Source organism: Dermacentor albipictus, chromosome 7 (genome assembly GCF_038994185.2).
Source record: "Dermacentor albipictus isolate Rhodes 1998 colony chromosome 7, USDA_Dalb.pri_finalv2, whole genome shotgun sequence".
Lineage (NCBI taxonomy): Eukaryota > Metazoa > Arthropoda > Arachnida > Ixodida > Ixodidae > Dermacentor > Dermacentor albipictus.
Window position 1 is genome coordinate 25,343,186 of NC_091827.1, and position 14,771 is coordinate 25,357,956.

The following is a 14,771-nucleotide window of genomic DNA, read 5'->3' on the forward strand; positions in this document are numbered from 1 at the left end:
CAGCGGTCACGGTATTGGCGCAGTACTGGCACAACGCCAGCGTGGCCACGACCGTGTTATCGCTTACGCCAGCAGGCTCCTCTCACCCGCGGAGCGCAACTATTCCATCACTGAGCGTGAGTGTCTGGCCCTAGTTTGGGCCGTTGCGAAGTTCCGCCCATACTTATATGGCCGACCCTTTTCCGTCATCACAGACCATCACGCGCTTTGTTGGTTGTGCTCATTGAAAGACCCTTCAGGAAGACTTGGTCGCTGGGCCTTACGCCTCCAAGAATATTCGTTCTCTGTCACCTACAAATCTGGTCGACTACACAAGGACGCTGACTGCCTGTCTCGCTACCCGGTAGACGAGCCTGACGACGCCGACAGTAGTATCGCCGACGGCATTTTCTCTGTGTCTGCCTTCGCTAACATCGCCGATGAGCAGTACCGAGACCCATCGCTGCGAGTACTCATCGAGCGTCTGCGCTCTACACCTACCGACGCATCCGTTCGCCGATATGTCCTCCGGGGCGGCATTCTGTACCGAAGGAGCTTCCTCCCTGATGGCCCTGATCTTCTTCTTGTCGTGCCAAAACATCTACGACAGACTGTGCTCTTTCAGATGCATGACGCACCCACTGCAGGACATCTTGGCGTAACCCGCACGTACGACCGCGTCCGCCACCGCTTCTATTGGCCTGGTCTTGCTCGCTCCGTCCGACGCTATGTTGCTGCCTGTGATCCCTGCCAGCGTCGGAAAACGCCTCAGGTGCTCCCTTCCGGTCATCTCCAGCCGATCCCCATCCCTGTGGAACCGTTTTTTCGTGTTGGATTAGACCTCCTCGGTCCCTTTCCCACGTCATCCTCTGAGAACAAATGGGTAGCCGTCGCAACTGATTACGCCACCCGATACGCTATCACGCGGGCTCTTCCTACCAGTTGCGCCACTGACGTCGCGGACTTTCTCTTGCGTGACATTATCTTAGTGCATGGCGCCCCGCGACAGCTGCTTACTGACCGTGGTCGTAACTTCCTCTCGAAAGTTATCGCCGACATTGTGCGTTCCTGCTCTATTCAACACAAGCTGACTACCTCATACCATCCTCAAACCAATGGCCTGACAGAGCGCTTAAACCGTACTCTTACCGACATGCTGTCCAAGTACGTTTCGAAGGACCACCACGACTGGGACGTTGCCCTTCCTTACGTCACCTTTGCTTACAATTCTTCCCGGCACGACACCGCCGGATTTTCTCCATTTTATCTACTCTACGGTCGCGAACCGACCTTGCCCCTCGACACGGTACTTCCTCCTGCTGCGACCTCAACAACCGAGTATGCGCGCGACGCCATCGCCCTCGCCGATCATGCACGCCAGCTTGCCCGTGCTCGACTGACGGACTCGCAAACCACGCAGCAGCGTCAGTACAACGCCCGCCACCGTGACGTACAGTTTTCGCCTGGTGCACTCGTGCTCCTGTGGTCGCCCTGTCGTCACGTTGGACTTTCTGAAAAGCTCCTTTCGCGATACACAGGGCCCTACCGCGTGCTGCGCCAGGTGACGCCTGTGACTTATGAAATTGCTCCTGTGAGCTCAACCTCGTCATCTACTCTGGCGTCTAGTGATGTCGTGCACGTCAGTAGGCTCAAGAGCTACTACACTGCTTCAGCGTCCAGCCTTTAGTCGCTCCGGGACGGCGCTTTTGCCGCCGGGGGTAGTGCTACGGGGTAGTATTCCCAATGACCAAGAGCCGAGCAGGAAGAAGAAGAAGACGACGATTGGAAGCTAGCGCGGGCTGTTGCCTCTTGGTCAACTGCGGCGTATAGCCTTGTAAATATACTTGTAAATAGCTTTTCGTCGGTGTCTTCCTACGTAACAATATTAAGGTTGTTTTCTCGAGTCTAACGAAAGGATGCGTAAAGATGCAGTACACATTAGATAGGTTTCCTGAAGTTCACATACAGGACAATGAAGCAAAGGTCACGCAGGGCACAAGAAGGGAACATACATGAAACAAGAAGGTCATGACCATTTTCATAAGGAATGGTTAAATACCTGAATTACATTTATTTCACCTTCAAACTAGAGGTTTTGAATGATTACCATGTCTCGTCTATTGACGTAGACAAGGACTGCGCCCGTCCTTGTCCCTCGATGTCTTTGTGGTTCGTTTGTTCGCGCAGTTAAACAATGTTCGCCAGTACATGCAAACTACGAGTTAACGAGAAGCGTCGCGGGAAGCCCTGTGTAATATGCATACCAGAGTGCCTTGATCTCATTTAGGCTTATTGAACTAAGCACTGACAGAAGAATGTATTTCCAAGCTCTGTCATGCATCAACATTTTGTTCCTGCTTAAATATTTGTATTACTTTTTCTTCGCCTTCGATTTAGCCATTTCCAAGAATCAACATGTCTCGTCTTTGCAGGTAGCTTTGCATACATGCGCACATGCAGACAACGAGTTAACCAGAAGCGTGACGGGAAGCCATGCGTAGTATGCATAGCGGAGTTTCTTCATCTCGTTTAGGCTCATTGAACTAAGCACTGACAGGACAATATGGTTCAAGCTCTCTCATGCATCAACATTTTCTTACTGCTTAAATATTTGTTTTACTTTTATTTCGCCTTTCATTTAGACATTTTCCAGAAGTACCATGCCTCGCAGATATTTAAGCTGCTCTACAGACATACGAACATGCCAGCTACGAGTTTACCAGAAGCTGCACAGGTTCTTTTGGCAAGTATGCATGCATAGAGGCACACTCATTTTTCGTTCATTAGGAAGGGTGTACTTCATTGATTTTTGTTTTTGCTGAGCAGTTAGAATAGCCGCGGTGTCTGCCAACGTGTTCATTGCTGTGTTCACATTGACGCACCTTTTCTGGTAGAGGCTACACAATGGGAGCGGGTGTGCCAGTAGGTCCAATAAGGAAATTATTGCCACTATAGCTTGCCATCGCCAACAGCGACGTGGAGGGTCCTCGCTGGTGCCGCGTTTGCAGTTCTCGCCATTTGGCAACGGCCTCAAGAACTTTAGCCAATGTGCGACGTTCGTGAGTCTCGAAACTAGATGACACCGTCGAATTGTTCGACCCGCCGAAGGGGGTCATGTTTCTAGTAGCCTCATATTTCACGTGTTATGATCAAAGCGCAGTACTAGCAGTACAGGCTCCAACGAGTGCCCGAAAGGACTGGCCACTTGGACTTTGTTTAAGTGCGACGGACTTACGTATCGTTTCTCATCTTTGTCGTTTTTCCTCTGGTCTGAGTATGGAAAACTAGTTATCCGGAGGGCACCATTGTGTTTCCAATAAATGCAGCTTAGTCATCGACTCGTTTGACAACAAGCTTTCCGACGTCGCGTTGAGCTCGCACCAGAAAAGTGACCGACGTCCTAGAGCAGCCGCTCGAGGGTATCACCTCCAATCGTTCCATTTGATATTTGGTATTTTGGTTACATGCAGAAGCAGGGTGTGAACATTCGCCTTGAAGAGATAGCGATATGCTACATGATGTCGACACGGAAGATACACAGATGTTCATATCTTCCTCGTCTAAGGGCAGCGTATGGAACATTGCTGATTAAGTGGCTTGTTCGGTATCCGTAACTGCCATTTGTAGGGCTTTCTTGGCAGCAGGAGTGAAGAACTTATTGATCTATTGCAAACTTGCTCTCGTCATTCTTCAGCGAAAACTTTAAGGTTCCAAACAAAATATGGTTGTCGAATACTTTCGGTGTAAATCACTATTCAAAATTGCGAGCTTCATGTTTTATAATGCGTATCGCTCGACCGCATGATCATTCATGATGGGAAAGGTACAAAAATAAAGGATCATGTTTGTTCCAACTCAGACACGCCTTAAAGGTGCCATAAAATAGACAGTATTTGTATTTCGTGCGTCTCAAGGTGACACAAAATACACAAAACCAACGCAGCAGGAGTTTTATCAGCATTGTGCAATTGCAAGCTAAGAAGCGAACTGTTTGTTTAAGCCGTCGGCAGCGTTTCGTGAGTAATTTTGGCCGCTTAGAAACACCATCTTGCAAACAATGTGGTTGGGGCTTGCACTCAGCCGTCGTTCATGTTTGCGAAAGAAGTGACTGGAATTCATGAAGCGGCGTACGCTGCGAATAAGCTACGAGATTCGCCCGGCCGCTTGTTCTGCGTGAGTTAAAAGAGTAGCCTTGGACGCGCGAACCGAACGCTGACGGGCGAGGTTAGTCCGTGCAGCATAGCATTCGCATTGTGAGAAATGTCCGGAGTGCAGCTCAGTTCCTGTGCAATCTTCATTACCGGAATTCCGGATATTTTATACGCGGTGCAGCACAGTTCCTGTGCAATCTTCGTTACCGGAATTCCGGATATTTTATACGCGAGAGAGCGCTTGTTTATAAGTGGTCAACCCATTCACTAGGCTTTACCAGCACCCATGTGCCTAGACCCGAATTGTTTAGGGACTTTCGAAAAGGTGCGATGGTGGTACCAGTGACGCCGTAGCACGTTAGATCCCTGGCCTACACCAACCGCGCGTTGTCCAACCATGTCCAACGCTGGTTGTGGGATCGGTGTGATGTCTTAGCAGTGGGTTCAGTGTTTCTTGGCGGAAAGTCGAGCAGTAGTGGTGTACCCCCTTTTCGGCAGCGTCATCACATCGCACATGCAGCTTTACTTCACGGACGTTGAAGGAGGTATTGTACGTGTTCCTGGCAACGACTTAATTCCCGTAAGATAGATAATGCGGTTGTGGTGTTTCCTCACAACCGTTCACGCGACCTTGAAATGAGGCGACCCATGTTGTAACCACTTGTACGTGGCTTCATCCAATTTACTTTTACCGCGGTGATTAAGACAATTATTTCGCAATGCTGTGAACCTGACGAACTCTAATAACATCACAGGTTCTGCCAGAATTCCACGAACTAAAATGCATAGATCCTTGTGATTTCATGCAACAGTAAGAGCGCGATAAACACAGAGAAATGGAGCTTAATAACGAACCATCTGGTACTCAGCTGCATCGCTGCCTGTTTTTTGCTCGGTTAGTTTTAGCAATGGGACACAGTTCTGAACAAAGTTGGGTTAAATGTATGAGGCAATATACGTCTCCACTGACTTCACTGCAGCACACTTGTGTAGTGCGATGAAGCAAACAGTGGATTGCGGGCACGAGTAGTAAGATTACCCGGGTTCTAGCTTTGATGCCTTCGGTGCCCCGAAGATATTGCGGCGCCCGCTTTATTATGATCTTAGGTGCTCCCAAAATATGCATTTGCTGGCATTTTTATTTTCACAACATAAACACCTGAAGAGTTGATTAGCAAGAACTACACGCATAGAAAGCGCAACTCTAGTGCCTAAAGTGTGGTGAAGTGCTTTGCACACTCCGCCGGGACACCTTAAGTGCTTTAAGATTATAAATATTTTAGCATTGGTGCAAGTTGATCAGATTTACTGCGATGTGGTTGCTTTACAATGAGAATAATAGTATTAGACAAGGGGAAACAAGTGACTTGTTTTCAGCTTGATTATGCAAGTCACTTGGGTCGTTGCAAAACCCGAAAAGAGTTGTTGTTTAGGCATGCTGATTGCGTCCTCTAATATAAAGATCTGTAATGTCAGCCGTAAAAATAGAAGCTGAAGCAATAGGGCTTCTAATTTCCCAACTCCAGTTTTGTTTCTTCTACACTCATTACAGCCTAAGCATTACGCTGTCGTCGCAGCATCCGCATAGCTCGTTGCCATATTTTGCGACGAAAGCAGTGCTCGCTCAGTTAGGGCGAGCACTGCTTTCGAACCTGTTCCAATATTACTCCAAGAATTGGTCAAATACTTCATATTTTAAACACTGAGCATGTCACGCCTCTAAGTAAACTGCTCTGGGCTGCACCACATAATACCCGACCAAAAAATAATCATGAGCAATTCCCCTCTGTGAAGGTGGATGACCAGCGAAGCTACGTAGCACACGACAAAGAGGTGACACAGAATTCTGAACAAAAGGCGGAAGGAATTTATTATCTTGATCGGTGGTCATCGTGACGGAAGGTACGCACAAATTTATATTGATACATCCTCGTTCATTGGTGTTTCACATTCGTTAGATACATTCGCCTTTCATTTCGCAATACATCTTAATACTAAGAATTTGAGTCCGAAATCACCGCACCGACTGGCAGTGCGCCCGTTCCGTCAGCGCCTTTGCAGAGGAGGGAGGAGCAGTAAGGGAACGCTGGCATGATGAGCGGCAACCGAGCCATCTAGGCGAAAAATTCAGTGTCCTTCCACTCTGTGAAGAAGCATGACCAGAGAAGCTGTGTATGTGAGCCCCTTAATGGCGGACTGCACCTCCGCCGCGGGCCGTCCCGGCATTGCACTGTATTGGGGATCGGTCCACGTCTGGGGAGTGCTTAACGACAGCTTCACCTTCGCCGCGGCTCTGCACTATCGGCATTGCACTATCTTCAAGATCGGCCCACGTATGGGGAGTGCTTAACGCCTGCTGCACCTCCACCGCGGGTCGGGTCGGCATTGCACTGTCTCCGGGATCGGTCCACGTATAAGGAGTTTTTTGCTTACGACACGAAAATTTCCTTGGACGGCAGAGTTATACAGCTTTGCTGTAAAAGACGACGATTAACACGCGAGCAGTGGCTCGAGCCATTGCTGATGATGATAGTTTTTTGCTCACAGAAAGTTGTTGAAGGACCTGAAAAATTCACGGAACCCTAGCCATAATTAGCGTTGCTATAATTAAGCTATTAGAATAAACTATTGGAAGTAGCTAAAAAGAGCAAAAGCGTCTTCGCTAAATTTTCAGCTTCTAAAGTTGTTTACTATTGAATTAGGGCAAGGAAGAAATTGCTGGAACAAGCATATGTTTGTATTGTCTGCAAACAGAATTTTAATCTTAAGAAAATGCATGAAGTCGGTCCACCCTCAAAAAAACAAAAAGTGAGGAATTACGAAAAAGGTATATAATCAGTTGCCCCTGAAACACGTAGATCCAAAGCAATGTTCAAACTTAAGTGATGCCAAGCGCGTACGAGTTGGTGAGGTTGCAGCAGTATCAAATTACACGAGCACAGCATCATCGCCTGTAGAAGTTAGCTCTAGGTCAAAGATCAGGGCGATATGGGATGATATTTATGGGTGAAATGTTGCTTAGAAAAGCTAGCATCTTCATGCAGTGCCCCTGCAAAGCCACCAACGTGTGGCCGGAGACGGTGGCGTGAAACGCTGGTAGTTCTATAAGCACCAGTGACCTAGAGTCTTCTAGGATTCCATGTGCAATGGACATGTTGATGGGCTGGAAAATGAATGCAGGATTCCTAGTCCCACCATGTGCTCAAACTCATGGTGGACACTCTTGAGCTTGTCTGCAGCTAGGCAAGACGAGTGAGCATGCCTAGAAAAACCAGTAGTGAGAGCTGTATGCACAGAGAAATGCAGAACATATCCGAATGCATTTAAGGCTTCATCCCGATTGCGTCAGAGTGGCGCATCTATTCTGGGGAACTATCCAAGAATGAGCACGTCCTCTGTTGCGCATACCCTGTGCAGAAGTTTTCTACTAGACCGCACATGCCAGCAGCAAGTTGTCTATTCGTGTACATGCCCAGTGGCCCAAATGCTCACAAATATATATGGCAAGAAAATGAGAACAAATGCCATGACCCGGGGAAGCGACGAAGAGAGTGTCGTTTGAAAACCGGGAGATAATGGAAGTGTGGTGAGTAGGGAATAAACTAAAAACATCAGAGTTGTAATAAATCTTGCACAGCTTGAAAACCCACATTAGTCATTATTTGTATTGAGAGAGTGGGTTCTCTTATACGGAAAACTATAAGGTAACAGCGATCTCCAGCTAACCTGCCTTGTTTCAATGAACGCCATGCTGTGCCTGCAGATTTCTTAATAGTGACAGGCTAATGTGGCCTCTACTGCCCTCGACCATGTCTCCCTCCCCTTGTCAGGCATTCTGCTAAAATAATAGTGCCGATTATCTCCTCTTTCCATCGCATGAGCTGCCCAACTCCACTTCTGTTACTCTCAACTAGTATTTCGGTTAGACTCGCTTGTTATCTAGCAAGTACTGTACAGCTCTTTTATCTTAATGTTGAACCTTCCATAGTCAAGTCCACCACGTGTTGCATGGTTACGTTTGCTTTCTAGTTTCCTTATTATCTACGAAGTCTCAGCCCTGCAGCTTAGAACTGGTACTATCCATTGATTGTGTGCTTTCCTAGGGTAGCAGTAAACTTAGCTAGGCCCTCCGCCCCATTTATTTGGTGTTATCCTCATGATCCAGGTCCCCTGTGACTACTTAGCCCTGGTAAACATACTCCTGCAACAAGTTCGAGAGGCTGTTTACCAACCAAGGTGTCCTGACAAAGAAAAGGCCAGCAAAGGATTGTGGCACCAAAAAGAAAAAGATGTCCACTTGAAAAATCACATGGCTGCATAAGAGGCGCAAGCAGACGGGCTTCCGAACATAATAACATCAGATGTGTCAGCAGTGTGTCCAGCAACATCGCCAGACAATTTGATGTGCTGGTCTGGGTCCTACCTCCACAGTTGATGTCACCTGAGGACGTCGCTTGGCAACGGGGCACTACTGTCGACAACTGGGACTAACACTGGACTTCCCATCTGTCCTCTTACATGGCCGATTGACGGAACAGCGGCAGATGGGTGTGTTCACGAGACATCTCAGCAAGCATGGCATGTTAAACATATTGCAGACTCCTCCGGGTGATTATAGGTAATTCACCTTAACAGTACTCATACTGTAGCCATATTCAGTGCAGCATACTCTGTTTTTGCTATAAGCTGTGAAAGTTCATGTAGTAGTGCTGCTCCTGTAAGCATTTATAACACAATCTATAAATAATTATTTGTTCTGTTACCGCTGTCTTCATTGTACTCTCTCTCGTGGTCACTGGATGAAATGATGCATGAGTGGGCCTCCTGGGCTGCTCAGAGCTAGGGCAAGGGTGTGAAGCAGAAGATGGCAACTGCTACCACTAACTAGGTAGGGATGCCCCTGCTCCTGGATATTTCTGTCGGAAGGTGTTCTCTAGCTTTGTGGGATTGATACTTTAGGTGTGTTCGATTAATTTTTTGTCATGCCTGCGCTTGGTCTTTATTATCATTATTATTTTGGTACAGTACAAATACTGCTGAGGCCTACATAGGAATGCCTTTAATGTAGTGATACTATACCATATAGCTGTGGCACAAGTTCAACACAAGAGCCGTTTGTCTGGTACCACTGCTTTCCATGTGACTTAATTATAACAGCAAAGTGCAGTGAAGTTAAAAAGAACGTTATCAGCATGATATATGTGGCAAAAGATCCAGATAAAAACTGTGTGAAAATTGTTTAACGTGTTGGTCTGACTTTCCCGATAAATATTACGAAAAGACAATGAAGCATATAAATAGTGCTTTCAACTGCTTTTATGTCTTTAAAACCTGTTCACTATACTCGTGAAATGAAATAAACAAAAGTTTGCAATGTAAGGAAGCTGGTGTCATCTTTTTATGATTTAATGAAAAGTGCAGCAGCCAATTATAGAGGATTGGAGGAAGCCCTAAAATTAAGGGTACTGCATTTGTTTGATGGCAGTGACCCGTAGGAGATTGTCATGAGCTTCGAAGGCATTAGAAATAATGCTCAACTAAGTGGAAGGGGGTTAATAAGATGAAAACGGAGCGTTGGATCTACACAACGCTTGGATAGGTGCTGTAGGCTTACGCCTCAGGAGCGAAGGAGATAGACAGCTGACCCGAATCGACGCCGGAATAGAAGCGCGAGCCGTGGCTTCGCGTGCCTTGACTAGTCGCCATCTTTATTTTCTTCTCACGTGGGCGTGCTACCCAGGTTCTAGGTGCTCACCAAGAGAGGGCGCTACAGTGCAGAAAAAATGAAGCCAATTTCATTTCCACATATGCCCATGGTGTGGCGCAAAACCCACCCTTTGTCATATCACGTGGGAATGCAGCAAAAACAAAACATTCCACAATATAGAAAATCCGAGTTCGGAGCAGTGGGAGCAGTTCGGAGCAGCCACGCTCAGTGGTGCCCTGGAAAAAGGGCGCCAACCCTGAAAGGTGCGAGTCACCTTCGACAAGAAGGAGATGGAAGCACTCGGTCTGACCGCTGAATGACTCTGAATTAAAGCAATAAAGTGTATCCTATCCTATCCAGTTTCCCTCTTAAGCTTTTCCAAGTCCACTTGTCCCCATGACTGCTCTGCACATTTGATACGTATTGTTCGATACATACGTTGCACAGGAAATTCGTGCAGGGACAAAATTCAGCGTGCGGTGAGGGGTGCCTGCCAGAATCGGAGACTTTATTATACCTAGCTTTGGGAGGAGCCCAGCACAAAAAGATACAGTTGGTAACTTGACCGAATCTTGCGCTTATAATAAAAGGCCAGCCTACGACCGTCACCCATCATACCTTGCTGGTGAAGGAGCGCACTGACACGGACACAGAGAAGACACTTGCTTCACCAGCAAGGTATGATGATCAATCACCAAATAGCCCAACTTTCCACATTACTGACCGCCAACTGCGCTTTTCCCCGTCTCCCTATCTGCCAATCAAAATGTAGTCCGTAGACGGCCACCGCGTCAGGTGCCGTATAAAGTCTCACGCAAGTGATCGTTCGAGAATGCCACTCATGTCTTTGCCACGAATACCCACGTACACATTCTCGCGCGTTTTTTCGCACCTTTGTTCCGGCAGTTAATTTAAGCATTACCTTCGGTCGAAGCGTATGTTCATCCACCCGTCAGGCGCGGCGGAGATTTTCTGTGCCACTTGCAATGTCACAGGGCCTTTGCCAGATTGCACCTGCAATCTGGCAAAGGCCCGCGCACCTACGCACATGCCTATAGTCATCAGCGTATGAAACACAATATTCCGAGTGTTCTTTATCCACAGCACATATTCTCACGCAGCAAAAGGTACGACGGCGAGTAACTGAGAGCACATGAATCTGAATCCCTGTGACCTTAATCCCGCCACTATGTTTCAACGATTCCCGGCACCACAAGATTGAGCACAGAATCTATTTAAGGGCTCACGCACACGTAGTAGTATATCACTCGTTGACGACTGTACGCACAACGAACTCGCGTACGCAGACCAACGAGCTAATGGGCGCGACACGTACATGCCAGGCGCCATTTTCGAGCCGGATGTCTAGATAGCGTTGTCTACATTCGAGCGCATATAGCGCCACCTTTCGTCCCACGTTTGGTTGCTTACGGCAAATCGGGCGGCTCGTCCGCATGGTAGAATTTGTCAGTTACATTTTCCAAAGTGAGCAAGTGTACATCTGTATTTCACAAGTCGCTCGGTCCTTTATTTGCCTAGCGCGGTGACGTGGCTCAAGTTATACAGTGTAGAGAAACTGCCACTAAGGCACTCATATAGAGGCTAGCACATAAATAAATATGGTGATAACACCACGCCGTGCTCTGCATTGCCACAGCTTTCCAGCTTCTGTGTGCGACCGCGTGCACGCACAAATGCTTTTGAAATCGGTATCGTCTTTTTGATGCAATATTTCAAAAAGGTTTTTCCTTTCTCAATCAGCGGCAGAAGCTCGATGCCTGCGAGTTGGTTTAACATACTTGAAGAAAAAACTGGTCCCTTCATTGAATGTCTGCAGCAAGGTATCCTAAGGAAAGCTTCCCTTGGCACGAAATTACTTTGTTCGTTGCGAAGCAGATATATACCATTGTTCAGTTATTCAAATGTGTTTTATTTGTAATCAGGCAATCCTCAAGTCTCTCACACAAAGTGGGTCGAAAATGCACCTGTTGCTGATGTTGCAGTGGTTCTAGCTCTTGCAAGCATGGGGTGAGGCTTTCCTTCATAGTTACAGATAAGGTACAAGATGGCCGACCTCAATGCAAGTTTGTTCACGCCAGGGGCATATGCACTAACTCTAATCCTAGGCCAATTGTGCACACCGTCTTTTATTTTTTTGCGTTTGCTTCGCGAAGTTTCTATGCAGCGTGACAATGATGCCTCGAACTGAGTGAAAAACGACGGCTAGAGTGTGATCTGTGCATGGAATATTGCATGAATTTCGCCAATCGATTGGGCTTCAGAGAGCACTATGTGAATGCCAGTGGAAGTCAAGCACATACCCTCTGGTGGTAGAGGGGCGACAGAGGCGCATGATGCCTCCACTAACAGCAACAAGCAGACGTGCAAAGAATGAAGATCCTCATGAGCATGAAGACAACATTGTTCTTGGTATACCTAAGAAAAGGAGCCATAAGGCGAGTCAAAAGTAGCATAAAGTAGGCAATTCTTTTGTTCTTTTGTTTTTTGCGAATTCTTTTTCTGTTGAGATGGTAAGGCCTTGTGTGTGAAGGTAGTCAGATGCCTGTGTTGCGGCTTTCTGTAGCCGTGGGCGAACCTGCAGGCGAGTGACCGCTGATGTCCAGATGCAGATGTCGTCGGCATAGATTGAAGCACTCGCTGTTTCCGGTAGGGATTCGGCCAGCCCAAGAAGCGCGAGGTTGAAAAGAATAGGGCTTAGAACACCGCCTTGGGGAACGCCTCGGCATGTGGAGTGGTCGGTAGTCGGACCATCTTCCGTACGTACGAGCAAGGACCTTTGTGTCAAGTAGTTACTGACCCATCGATAGTTACTCTTGTGTCAAGTAGTTACTGACCCGCCCTCCTAGTTCAATTGTCAAAAGTGCGTCTAAAATGGTTTGATGGGAAACGTTGTCGTAAGCGCCTTTCACGTCAAGAAAGAGTGCAACTGATAATCGCATCTGAGATTTTTGTTGTTCCACAGATGACACTAGATCCATGACATTGTCAATCGATGAACGACCCCGTCGAAATCCCGCCATAGAGTCAGGGTAAATCTTGTGGTGTTCAAGGTACCATTCGAGACGCATGAGGATCATACGTTCCATGAGCTTCCCGACGCAGCTGGCAAGAGCTATAGGCCGATAGGATGCCAGTTCGAGCGGTGACTTTCCTGCTTTTAGAAGCGGTACCAGGCAGCTGCGTTTCCATTCCTGTGGGACGACACCATCTAGCCATGAATTATTAAAGAGGCTGAGGAGTTCTCTTCGTGCTTCTCTGCCTAGGTGGCGCAAAGCAGTATATTTTATGCCGTCGGGCCCTGGTGAAGACGAACACTTGCATAGCGCCATGGCGCAACACAAGACTTGCAGTATGCCTTGTGTTGTGCCTATTTCAATAGATTTCTCCTAAAATATGTAATTGGTTTGATTGGCTTACAGTAGGGCATCTCAATGTCCTGCTCACCTAGCATAGAAGCGAACAATCGCTATTTTGTCTTTTTCGCTTTTTTTTGGCAATACAAAATTTTAAGATCAGCTCGGCATATAACGGAATATTACTCCTTAAGATGGATTACTCGAAGCAGCGGAGATTATTTGCACGATAAACGAAATTGAGTAACTAAAAAAATCACTAAATAACTATTTGATTACATATTTTGCGACACATTATGTAATTTATGAATTGTAGCATGTGAGTTTGCAAGGCATATAAAGTTGGAAGGAATATTCAGGGTCACACAGATTTCGAGATAGCACCGCGAAACTTGCTGCAAATGTGTACTATTCTACTACTTACGTTTTTAACAAACTGCAGTTTTATGCAATGAGACGCAATGCTGACTGCTAAAAATAATAATTTGTGGGTTTTACTTGCTAAAACTACGATATGATTGTGAGGCACACCGTAGTGGGGGACTCCAGAATAATTTGTACCATGAAGGGTTCTTTAACGTGCACTTAAATCTAAGTACAGGGCTGCTTTCGCATTTCGCTCCCATCGAAATGCGTGGCCAAGATATCATCCCACGACCTCGTGCTTAGCGGTCTAACACTATAGTCAGTAAGCAACCATGGCAGGTACACCGCTACCTGGAACGGCCTTATATTTCATCGCACACTTTGTGAATGAATGACTCCAAACTGGCGATGATCGCAACAGCCTGGGTACCGTTTTGCTAGGGAAAAAGTTCCACCATTTAATTTGCTATTTACTTTGACAAGTGTTGAAATTGTTTTCTGTAAGTACATTACATGACTCCCTCGCTTGTTGCACGCGGTTCTCACCCACAAGAAAGTTTTGGACAGTAATAAAAGCACACCAAACGATGTGAATCACACTTGTGCGGCCGGCTGTGAACTGCACGAGCGTCCGAAGCAGTGGTATAGCTGCTGGATTACATAGGGTGTCCCAACATCTGCCAAGCTCTTCAACGAAAAAAAATATCGGTAAAACATGGCGCAAGATACAATTTTCATACTTATTTGTGCAGTCATCAGACCTCTGACGGCAACAGACCATAACTCTTACAATTGCACCCTGCACCGTCTTTCTGCAATCCTTTTTTTTTAATTTAACATCTTGGCTAACGTTAGCTGGGATACACGCTAGAAGTTTGTTCTACAGCGCATGGACAGAGCATGCAGCATGACCAAGCGTTGCCTTATTGCAGCGTTAGCCCGTGCTTTTTTCTTTTTCTTCGTTTTTTTATTCGTTAGGCAGCGACCAAATTAGCCAATTGATCGCTCCAGATAAGCGGATAAGCCTGAGTGAAACTGCACAGGCCGCAACAGGACGAAAAGAGATATTGTTTTGGGGGATTTTTGGGCCCGTCCTATACGACCGACTAACCCATTCGGAAATTGTGTCCTCACAAATAGCCGTCGCATTCTTTCTATGCCAGCCCTTTTAGATATTATTGCTTGAGAGGGAAA

At 46.8% G+C, this 14,771-nt stretch overlaps 1 long non-coding RNA gene across 1 annotated transcript; it reads left to right on the forward strand.

The window, feature by feature from the left end:
* The first annotated feature begins 2,631 nt into the window (after positions 1-2,631).
* On the forward strand, positions 2,632-9,509 carry LOC139047355 (uncharacterized). Its single transcript, XR_011507114.1, has 2 exons — positions 2,632-2,722; positions 8,296-9,509. It is a non-coding gene; the product is annotated as an uncharacterized lncRNA (long non-coding RNA).
* Positions 9,510-14,771: the final 5,262 nt, after the last annotated feature.